This window comes from Phoca vitulina, unplaced genomic scaffold (assembly GCF_004348235.1).
Source record: "Phoca vitulina isolate PV1807 unplaced genomic scaffold, GSC_HSeal_1.0 scaffold11, whole genome shotgun sequence".
NCBI classification, from domain to species: domain Eukaryota; kingdom Metazoa; phylum Chordata; class Mammalia; order Carnivora; family Phocidae; genus Phoca; species Phoca vitulina.
The window spans coordinates 29,989,158-30,001,995 of NW_022589714.1; the positions used below are offsets into that span (position 1 = coordinate 29,989,158).

The window sequence follows — 12,838 nt, forward strand, 5'->3', positions numbered from 1 at the left end:
CAAACTTAACCTAATCAGATATAGAATTGACAACATAATCACAGAAAGGAAAGGAAAGAAATTAATCCAAGTTATGTTTGAGGTTTAATTTAGATATCAAAAAATGCAGGAAATATCAGTGTACAACTCAAAGAATTTATAAAATTGAATATACCCTTATAATCATCTCCCAGCTCAAGGGGCAGAACCTCACCTGTGCCCCAGAACCCTCGTCCTCCCTTTCAGTCACCATACCCCCACCAAGGCTAATTACTATTCTGAATTCTTACAGCATAGATTCATGTCACGTGTGTTTTTTCTTAACTATAAATGGACTCAGACAGTACAAACTTTTTTTTTTAAGATTTTATTTATTTGTCAGACAGAGAGACAGAACACAAGCAAGGGGAGAGGCAGGCAGAGGGAGAAGCAGGCTCCCTGCCGAGCAAGGAGCCCAATGTGGGACTCGATCCCAGGACCCTGGGATCATGACCTGAGCCGAAGGCAGCCGCTTAACCGACTGAGCCACCCAGGCGTCCCAGACAGTACAAACTTTTTAAATGTTATATTCACAGAATTAATCCCTAGTGTTGTGTGTAGCTGTAAATCCTTCACTGTGGGAGAAAGGAGATAAAAATATGAAGAGGGATGATAAGGAAGAACCGTGATTTGTTGAATATTAGGGAAAACAATAAAAACATTTGTTTTTCATAGCTTTGTCTGCTGAAAACACCTAGAAGCAATGATACCCCAGAAGCAATAAACACATAAGGCACCTTGATTCCTTGATTCCTGTATGCCATCTTGATTCCTGTATGCCATCTTGATTCCTGTATGCCATTTACCCCTAAAACTAACCGAGGATGGGGAAATGACTGATTCCAAAGTTGAGTCAAGACAAATGCGAGATGATGCTAAAAATTACACATACATACATAACTAGGTGGGGTAGGGAGTACTTCTGAACTCCCTGACAGCAGAGTGTCAACTAAAAATAGAAGCAATATTAGAGTTAGAAAAATCACAACTTTGGAACCCTCACTATAATGAATGATTCAGGAAATAATCCTCAATGAATGCCAAAGCCATCAAGTGATAGCTTGTTTAGGAATAGGATATATGTAGTCTCAAAATATTTCCTCATAGATCACTTATTAATTGCAAAAAAGAACAAAATACCTTTCCAATAGATAAATATGGTAGACACCACCTTAACCAAGTGATCAATGTTAACATCAACAATAAATGAACAAACTAAAATCATGTGCCTTCTGATGTGATACGATAAGAATATATCACTTATATTTCATTCTGGCCAAAAATAATAACCTGAATCTAATCATGAGGAAACAATCCAAAACACACTCAAATCAAAGGACTACAGAAAAAAATATTCTGTACTCTTCAAAATATCAATGTCAGAAAAGACAAAGAAAAGCTGAGAAAATGTCCTATATAAAGGAAACCAAAAAAGCATCTAAATATAACACAGGAATCTGGATTGCATTCTGGATTGAAAAGAAACAATGCTATAAAGGACAATGTTATAAAGGACAGTGCACTGATTTCGCACTAATCCAGGCAAGAAAGGATGAAGTTGGGACCAGGATACTAGTTGTGGAAGAAGTCAGTATAGAATATACGTTGGAAAACAGTATTGCATTTATGCTAAATTTCCTAAATTTGAAAACTATAATGGGGTTATATAAGAAAATATTCTTATACTGAGAATATCCATGCTGAAGTATTCAGAGATCAAATATTGTGATGTCCACAGCTTATTCTCAATGGGTTCCAAAAAAAAATGAACAAGAAGATGATGGCAGGTAGGTAGGTAGAGAGAGAGAGAGAAATAGACAGAGATATAAAGCAAATGTGGTAAAATGTTAAATAATTGGTGAATCTAGATGAAGGGTATTTGGTGTTCATTGTACTTTTCTTGGAACTTTTCTTCAGCTTTGATTTTCTTAATAAAAAGATAAAAATATGAAAAGAATATATATAAAAAAGTTCAGTATAAAATATATTTATATTAGTTCTCACAAATAACAAATATCATTTTTCAATGTGCTTTAATGAATTCTTTGTTAGCCTGAAACAAAAATACAACTGAATTATCACTACTTTCTTATCTTGAATGTACAGACAGTTATTTGACAATAGATACTAATCACACTGGCTTATTTTAACTCATTTGTTATGACACGATATTCTGGGAAAGGACAGGGGTGGAGAAATCTGAAGTTTTGCAAGACAACAACAGTTTACACTTTAAAAAAAAAAAAGAAAATACTCTACAGGGGGACAAAGGATGAAGCAAGTAGAGTAGATACTGATTTTGTACTATACCAGTCAAGAAAGCATGAGTTTGGGACCAGGATAGTAGCTATGGAGGAAGTGAGAATTGGGCAGACTGGATATTTTCTGAAACTAGAGCCATAAGGAGGCTAATAAACTGGATGTGGAGTATGAGAAAGAAAGAGAAGTCAGTGGTTGTTCCAAAGTTCTAAACCTGAATAAGAAAATAAATTCTTGTGTAAGAACAACCGCTGGTAGACAGCTCCATACACAATGACCTCTTCAAAGGAAAGGAGAATGAGAGGCTTCTGGGGTGTTGGTGAGGTTCTATTTCTTGAGCTGGGAGGCAGCTATATGGTGACATCACTACAGATCCTATGGACATTAAAAGAATAATAAAGAAATATTATGGATAACTATATACCCACAAGTTTAATAGTCTAGATTAAATGGACTAATTCCTAGAAAGACAATTTTCCAAAATTTATGTAAAAAGAAACAGACAATCTGAATAGGCCTATATCTATTAAAGGAATTTAGTCATTAATAACCTTCCAAAACAGAAAGTACCAGGCCCAGGTACGTTCACTAATGAATTCTATGAAACATGTAAAGAAGAAATTATACCAATTCTTTATAACCTCTTTCAGAAGATAGAAGCAGAGGGAGTACTTCCTAACTCAATCTATGAAGCAAAAATTATGTTAATACCAAAACTAGATAAAGAAATTATCAAAAGAAAGAAAGAGAGAGAGGGAGGGAGGGAGGGAGGAAAAGAACTACAGACCAATATCTCTCTTGAATACAGATGCAAGAATCCTCAATGAAATATTAGCAAAATAACTCTAACATGTGTAAAAAGAATTATACACCATGACCAAGTGGGATTTATCCCAGGTATGCAAGGCTAGTTTAACATCCAAAAATCACTTAATGTAATCCATCATATCAATAGGCTTAAAAAGAAAAATTACATGATCAATAGATGCAGAAAAAGCATTTGACAAAATCCAACCCCCATTCATAATAAAAACTCTCAATAAGCTAGGAATAGAGGAGAATTTCCTCAGCTTGATAAAGAATATCTACAAAAAAAAAAAAACAAAAAACCTACAGCTAAAATCATACTTAATGGTGAGAAACTCAGTTTTCCCGCTTAGTACAAGGTATGAGGTAAGGATATCCTTTCTAACCATGCCTTTTCGACATTGTACTGGAAGTTCTAGCTAATGCAATTAGAGAAGAAAAGGAAATAAAAGGTATGCAGATTGGGAAGGAAAAAATAAAACTGTCTTTGTTCACAGGTGTTGTCTATATAGGAAATCAGAAAGAATCAACCAAAAACAAAACAAAACAAAACAAAACAAAATTCTGGCACCAATAAGCAATTATAGCAAGGTGGCAGGATACAAGATTAATATACAAATATCAATTGCTTTCTTATATACCAGCAATGAACAAGTAGAATTTGAAATTAAAAACACAATACTATTTATATTAGCATCCCCATAAATGAGATACATATGTATAAATCTAACAAAATATACGTAAGATCTATATGAGAAAAACTACAAATTTTGATAAACAAAATCAAGGAACTAAATACATGGAGAGATACTCTATGTTCATAGAAGGAAGACTCAATATTGTCAAGAGGTCAGTTCTTGCAAACATGATCTATAGATTCAATGTAATCTCAATCAAAATCTAAGAAAGTGATTTTGTAGACATCAATAAATTCCAAAGTTCATATGGAGATGCAAAGACCCAGAATAACCAACATGGTATCGAAGAAGAAGAAAGTTGGAGGACTGACACTACCTGACTTCAAGACTGACTATAAAGCTATAATAACCAATCAGTATGGTATTGGTGAAAGCCTAAACAAATAGCTCAATATAACAGAATAAAGAGCCCAGAAATAGACCCATATAAATACAGCCAACTGATCTTTAACAAAGGAGCAAAGGCAATAGAGCAAAGATAGTCTTCTCAACAAATGGTGTTAACAATTAGACATCCACATGAAAACAAAAAAATATAAATCCAACACAGACCTTGCACCCTTCACAAAAATGAATGCAAAATGAATCATAGACCTAAATGAAGAACTCAAACCTACAAAAAACTCCTAGACAATAACACAGGAGAAAATATAAATGACCTTAAGTATGGCAATGACTTTTTAAGTACAATACCAAAGACATGATCCATGAAAGAAATAATTACTAAGCCTGACAATTAAAAATAAAACTTCTGATCTGCAAAAGACAATGTCAAGAAGATGAGATGACAGGCCACAGACTGAAAGAAAATATTTGCAAAAGACACATCTGATAAAGTACTGTTATTCAAAATATACAAAGAACACTTAAAACTCAACGATAAGAAAACAATCTGATTTTTGTTATTGAAAATAATGCTGCAATAAACATAGGAGTGCATATATTCTTTTGAATTAGTGTTTTCATTTTCTTTGGGTAAATACCCAGTAGTGGAATTACTGGATCATATGGTATTTCTATTTTTAATATTTTGAGGAACCCATACTGTTTTCCACAGTGGCTGCACCAATGTACATTCCCAACAGTGCACAAGTGTTCCTTTTTCTCCACATCCTCACCAACACTTGTTATTTCTTGTCTTTTTGATTCTAGCCATTCTGACAGGTGTAAGGTAATATCTCATTGTGGTTTTGAGTTGCATTTGTGAAATCAGTCAGACAGAGAAAGACAAATACTAAATGATTTCACGTCTATGTGGAATCTAAAAAACAAAACAAATGAATGAACAAAAAGGAGAAACAGACCCACAAACACAGAGAACAAACTGATGGTTGCCAGAGGGGAGGGTGGTTAGGGGAATGGGCAAAATGGGTGCAACTGAGTGGGAGAAACAGGCTTCCAGTTAAGGAACAAATAAGTTACAGAGAGAAAAGACACAGCATAAGGAATATAGTCAGTGGTATTATAATAGCATTGTATGGTAACAGATGGTAGTCACACTTGTGGTGAACATAGCCCAGCATATAAACTTGTTGAATAATTAGGTTGTACACCTGAAACTAATGTAACATTGTGAGTCAACTATATAACAATAAAAAAAGTCTATACAAAAAACTGCATACAGATGTTTATAGCAGCTTTACTCATTATCGCCAAAACTTGGAAGCAACAAAGATGTCCTTCAGTAGATGAATAAACTGTGGTACACCCCGACAATGGAATATATTCAGTGCTAAAAAGGACTGAACTTACAAGCCATGAAGAAACAGAGAGGAAACTTAAATGTATTTTACAAAGTGAAAGAAGCCAATCTGAAAAGGTTATATACTGTATGATTCCAACTATATGACATTCTGGAAAATGCAAAATTATGGAGAGAGTAGAAAGATCTGTGGTTCCCAGGGGTTGATAGAAGAGGAGGAGATGAACAGATAGAACACAGAGGCTTTTAAGGGCAGTAAAAAAATACTTTGTATGACACAATAATGATTGATACATTCATTATATATTTGTCCAAACCCCTAGAATGTACCACACGAAGAGTGAACCCTTAGGTAACCCTATGGACTTTGGATGATTATAATGTGTCCATTAGATTTATCAATTATAACAAAGGTACCACTCTGGTGAGGGATGTTAATAATGGGAGAGGCTATGGTTGTGTGAGGGCCGTGGGTATGTGGGAAATCTCTGTATCTTCCCCTCAATTTTGCTGTGAGCCTTAAATTGCTCTAAAAAAAAAATAAAGCCTTCATAATTTTGAGAAATGGTTAAATAACCTCTCACAAGGCCATACACCAAGTAAATGACAGATCTGGAACTCAAATCCAGGCCTTTCTGGCACTGTGATCTTAACCATTATCCTAAAATGCTTCTCAGAGTTATGCCTCTCAGAGATGCCACTTGGGACGGAACCTGTGAGGCTGGAATCTGGAGAGAGGAGGGAATAAGGATGAAAACCTCAGTAAACCTGGCCATGTCCTTCAGCTATCCATTTAAGGAACTCGCATTTGGAGCTCAGGATTTACTAACAATGACAAGTCTCACATGGATGCAATTCCTAGTCAATAGTTATCTACAGGATAAGTACAGTGGATTTAAAATCAGATCTACGCAAACAATGAATCATGGAACACTACATCAAAAAAATAAAAATAAAAATAAATAAAAAATAAAATCAGATCTATCCAGGCTATTGCATCTTCAAGAAGTAAGTATTTGCTACAGAGTCTGAACACATTTCTAGAGTAACTTCGGGCATCAACGTAAAGAAGCTTCAAGTCTTAACATATAACATTTATATAGAAAATAAGTAAGGCAAAGACAAAGTTTTCCAGAAATTCACAATGGCTGAACTTCTGTAATAGAAATTCACTATTCAACTGCCCCCTCGGCTCTGAGATAAAAAGGCTTTTTCAATAACCAGGATATATTGGGAACAGTTACAGCTGTGCTATCCTGGGGGAATAAACTGAAAAGGCAGTGAAAATGGACTAATCTTCCCAATTTGAGAAATTCTAGAAGAAGAAAAAATGCCTGAATTTGCAAGGCAAAGAGTACTTTTCTCTCCTTCTTAACCAAATAAAAAAGGTTCTCGGCTATTGTACATGTACAAATATCCACCTGCTAGAAGGTATAGAAAAACTATCAAGTCACTCAGAAATGCATTCATGGTAGATTAAATAAATCCTCTTCTCCCTGTCTTATTTCACTTACATCTAGGTAATGTGACCCTGATTGCATGAGCAATGCCTCACAAATAAATGCTACAGGAACGTTCAGTACCCATTTATTATTCCATCATCATAGGCTTGACACACCCAACAGTAAACGTAATTATGTACAGCACCATAAACAACAATGTTATTTCTAGTTAGTGCTGTGGGTAATTCTTAACTTTCAAAAGACAGTATGGGGGAAAAAAAAAACAGATAATGAAACTTTAAATTGGAGTGCAAAGTTTCACCTGAAGAATGTAGGAATGTTTGGATGCCAGGTTAGGAAAGAGAGAAGGGAAAGGGGGGCAGAGAGAGAGAAAGAAAGTTCAAGGAAGGACAAAGGGATGAAAGTGAGAACTGTGACTCCTATATTTTGTAATCCCAGTGCATAACTAAGAACATGTTATGAAGTTAGAATTGCATTTTCAAATGTATTTCAAGATCAAATCATTCAAATCACGATACCTTTTTACATTCCCAAGTTCTTCCTACTTAAAATTCTTACAAATTTTTAAAGTTTATAATCTCAACTTTAGTCTTAAGAAATAGCTACAGCTTAAACGCAAAACCATTCTTCAAATTCATAAAGCTCACTCCAACCTACAATTTACATACATTATGTTTTATTATGTAAAATCAACTTTTCCTGGAGCAAATCCAAATTTGAGCATGCATCAGTCCACAGCTAATTTAACATCTGCACGAAGACAGTACACAGCTATTGTTGATGTCAAAGGTGTGACATGGTGACAAAAACAAGGAATTTCATTAACAATGCCAGAGAACTCACAGTACATTCAAGTCCAAGGTACCAGCTGCACACAGACTCTGGTGCCACGTGTCAAACTAGCAGATGTCAAGAAAGCAGTGGTTGTAACGGCAAGGTCAGTGTAAGCCAATAGAACTCATTGACAAAAGCCTGCCTGTGTCAGCTGCTGATATTGATGAGCTGCAAAGATGACAAGGCATTGCGCAATTATACCCTCCTTACTCCCTGCTTCCCCAACAACACTGGACTAGAAATAGCAGTGCATCTGTTATTCCAATCCCATCTGAATATATTTACCTATCTCGACCTTAGCAGTGTTCTAAGAGATTATTTGCCTGAAAATTGAGGGAAGCCCTATTTTTAAGGTTAATGAAAGCGTCATAATCTGACAGTTATAATAATGTCAAAATGTCACTCTTTCAAGTGATATGAACGTATGTATGTGTGTATGTATGTTTGTGTGCATATGTATATGAACAAGTATATGTATATACCACAGGCCAGGATTGACAGAAATGCCTTCAGATTGAAAGCCTTAGGGAAAAAACTCAAATGTACAATAGCATCTACATTAAATTAAGTGGCACTCGCAAGTCAATTCAAGCAATTTTACTGGGTGTTATCTATGCTGGGGATTAGGGGAATAAAAATGAAAAGTCTGTTCCTGCTCTCACTTGAATTCATAGCATTGTGAGAGAAAGAGATAGACAAACACAAAACATTACACAAGGAGTTAACTGCTATGTTAATCAGCACACGGGAAAAAATGCTATGCCAACCCATAGATGGGAAGAAGATATTTGGAATACCTAAAATCAAAAAAGGTTTTGTAAGTCAAAAATACATTTTAAGTGCTCTGCAAATCAGCTTTTAAAAATGGAATAATTAGCAAATTATAGAAGCAGGAAATTCACAGAACAAGAAACATGAATGCCAGAAACAAAACATAAAAAGGCATTCATTCTTACTAGCAATCAGGAAAAAGCAAACTAAAACCATAATGAAATATCATTTCCTACCCACTAAATTGTCAATACTAATTGCTGGCAAGGTAATGTCACATGTAGCTAAAAGGAGAGTAAATTGGTAAATCCAGTTTGGAGAGCAATCTGGCAATATCCAGGAAAAGGAGAACATAAGTATACTCCATAACCTAGCAATCCCATCCCTAGGTATATACCCTAGAGGAACTCCGGCACCTGGCCCAAGAAATCACGTACATAAATATTTTCCTGATGCTTTACATGAGAGGGAAAGAAGAAAATAATCGAAATGCCCATCGATTTAAGAATAAAAATGAGACATCTCTCCAGTGAAATAGCACAAAGGAATAAGTTACCTAAATTATACCTATCAACATAACTATAGCTTAGAAACATAATATTGTGAAAATAAACAAATTAAAAAAAATTACTACCATTATATAATTCATGTAATATTTTAATGCAGAACCAATCACATATAATTATATAGATTATATGCAATATTAGTATAACATGCTTATGAGAATTATAAACACTAAATCCAGGAGAGTAAACTCTGGGCAAGAGTGAGAAGAATAAGGTAGAATGGGGTCGACAAGAAGTTTCCATTAATCCTGAAAGTTCATTATTTCTCTTTGTCACATGTCTGAACTACATTAACATACTAATAATAAGCTCAAAAACACAGGTGAAGGAACAGTTCTGCTTCAAGATAAATAACACTGAAATCAAAATGAATAAAATTATTGTGGATCATTATGGGTATCAAAAAAGCTGTCATGGAGAAGTAGAGTATCTTAAAATTTCTTATAAAAATATTTTGACCCAAACACTGACATAGAGTTTCCACTGCTTTGTTTGTAAATAAAACTCTGAACACAGATGCTAGTTATCAAATGCTCTATGTAATTTTCACAAGCATGGAAGGTTCTCCTTTTCACTGCTACCAATGAAGATCTGGAGTGTTTTAGGATTATGAAGATAGCACCTCCCCCAGGATCCTCCTCCTCAAAATTAAACTGCTGGAGAGCAACTCACTTTCAGGACAAATCTTTCCTGTGATACTAAGCAATGCTTAATCACACCAGTGGGTAGTCAAGGAGAGAGGCTTAGAGAAAGAGAGATTTTATCTGTCCATTGGCTCTTCCATGCAGTGGTTCATCAACGCAGTCAACAAGTATTTATTGAGCACATATTGTATTCTAGGCACTGTGGTGAGCAAATGGAGAGAGAGGAATTAGACATAATCCTTGCTTACAGGAAGCTTCCAGAGAAACTAATGAATAAAGGAGGCCACCACAGAGTGACAGACACGTCAGTGCCAGAGGGGACCGGGGTGGTGGTGGGGCTGATCCCAAAAATAAAATAAGATAAAACAGCCCTTCACTTGAGTCTTAGAGGGCACTTCAGACAGAATCATAAAATCATGAATCTTACAGTTGGACTACAGCTCATTTGCAACAGATTCTGTGAGATCAGCGTGAGGAGGATCAGGGAAAGCAGGGCATAAAAGGAGAAGAATAAATGTTCTTTCACCCCACGGGAATGACTGGTGTGAAGGAAGCCTTCAAGAATAATTGGTCTGGCTCAAGTTAAAGAAAAAGGATACTTTCAAAGTTTTTTCTGATTCTTTGGGTAGTGTATGTATATACGTGTGTGTGTGTGTGTATTTATATATAAATTTTTTCTCAGACCAAAATTTATATATCTATCTACAGAGATAGGTAGATATTTAACAGTTAAAAGGGACTTAATCTGACTTGATTGTAAAGTCAGAATATAAATACATTAAAAATATAAATTTAAAATATAAATATAAAAAATACAAATTTTTTTCCTGAGAAAATCTGAGCCCTGAGAAAGGCCAGGGCAGGGAGAAGGTTAAACAAAGAATGTACTAGGTGGTCTGCATAATAAAGTGAAGAGAATTTTCAGCCTTCTAATCTAAAGAAGGTAAAGGAAGCAGATAATCTGGGGAAGGGTATGTCAGGGCTCTAGACTGAGGAGGACCAAGCAGAAGAAGGCTGTGGGAAGGGGCACTGGAATTACAGGGGTTAGGAATTATAACAAGGCAGGTGGCCAGAGCCCAAGTGAAAAAGACCCATAGGTGCTGATAGCAGAGAAACTTCTAAGAACAGGATGTCTAGTACTCAGTATTAAGTTACCTGCCATCCTGTATATAATCCACCTCCTCGAACTTTCTAACCTTCTGTAAAAGTCAACTGCATACAACAGCTGTGTGTTAGCATTATTTGCAGGAACGCAGTCAGAGGGACCATTTCTAATGAGATTAAACAATGTGAAAAGAGGACGTGTGCCTCTTTTGGTTGGATGGTTGAGGGTCCATGAAAGGACGAATGGGGAGGAAGAGGGTCTATGAAACAGGTCACATGCTTTTGGTGAATCTTTTCAATGATCCTGCGTGCTCCAGATTTCCTGCAATATGGCGGAAGGAGAATCAAGTCTACTTATTTGGAAATTAAAGGTAAAGGTGATATTTCAGAGCTGGAGTACTTTTGAATATCCAAGATATTTCAGCTGCTCTACTTATTATATGCATAAATATGCAAAAGGCTATACTGATAAACCCCAATTCACAGTGGTTTACAGTGGTTTTCTCCGGATAATAACAGCATGGGTGAGTATAAGTATCTTCTTTCTTCCTTTCGTTGGTTTGTTTTCTTTTTTTTCTTATATCTAGTTTCCAAAAAGTATTCCATAAAGCTTAGAAGGAAACAACAAAAAGAAAATCTATCATTAAAATAGAGAGCAAACCCAATCATTTTAAACTTTTCCTGCCCATCATGAATTGAAGAAAACGTAACCCCCCCTCCCCGAATAAAAGCATCCTTCCCACGCTTGCATTAAAAAGGTAGTTTTAGGAGTAGACTTTCAACTAAGACAGATTCACCAATAAGGTATTGAGAATTATCTGCTAGAAGCGTTTGCATTTTTAAATTTTAGCAGTATCCAGTATAAAATATAATATGAGCTAAAACTCCATTCACTAGAGCACGCTTCAGTATGTTAGTATGCCTACTTAAATTTGAATTTCAGATAAATATCAATTAAGTTCTCAGTATAATTATGTCCCAACAAGCATTTAGTATGAATAATATTTTTAGAGTAAGTATGGTCCAACTATTTCATTTGCCATGCTTATATATACTAACAAAATTATTCATCATTGATCTGAAATTCAAATCCAACTGGGCCTCTTGTACTTCTACCTGCTATCTCTGGCCACGCTGTTTCTATGCCTTGTGCCAAGACTATAACAAGTGCTCGAGCACTACTTCCACTACTTACCACCTGGGTGGTATTTTATGAGCACAAATTTTGAGGAAGAGAAGAGAGAAGATGACTTGATTACAAGTCCATTTTCAAGCACTCTTCACCGAATCTGTGAAAGTCAGGAGGCGTGGGTGTCTCAAGGCCACAGCTTTGATACAACAAAGAACCCCCCCCCCATCAGCAGCCGTAAATGGAGCCAGTTGAAACATTTCTGCCAAAATGACAGTAGGTCATGTGGGCATACAACCTATTCAGGTCATGATTGCATTTTTTCTGGTGAGCTGCTGAGTGAATATGAGAGCGACCTAAGACCACAGCCAAGTGGATTCCAGATAGAGAAACTGTTCGTTTTGACCCGCGTGGAAAGCTATGTTCTCATTAATGAAAAAAATGCTCCATAACCCTCAATAATAGCTTAAATAATCCAACTATATGTCTGGCAGGAAAACATATGTCCCAGGCCGTGTATTTCGAAGACAAATGCCCTTGATTGAGCTTCATCTATCTGCTCCTTAAAGCATTTGCTTGCTTGCAAACTTTATAAATGCCGAGCCAAGATCCGCTGGTGTTTGAAGTCTAGGTGGCCATCGGCTCGCTTTTTCATCAGTGTGTGTTGATGTATGGCATTTGCCTTTCCCTAACATTCATAAGACTCTGGCTGCTGTACGTGGTGTGGTTTTAAAAGCTTCCTGCTCTTTTTAATTTTTTAAGGAAACCTTGAGCTTGCTATGTTTTTCAAGCACGATTACCCCTAATAATTATTTTGAAGATTGAAGCTCTTAACATAGTCCA

The 12,838-nt window shown here is 35.9% G+C and overlaps 1 protein-coding gene across 1 annotated transcript in view; it reads right to left on the minus strand.

Annotated features, from left to right (window-relative positions):
- The window catches only part of MLIP (muscular LMNA interacting protein), a 256,712-nt gene that overhangs the window by 161,393 nt on the left and 82,481 nt on the right, over positions 1-12,838 (minus strand). The window lies entirely within an intron of this gene.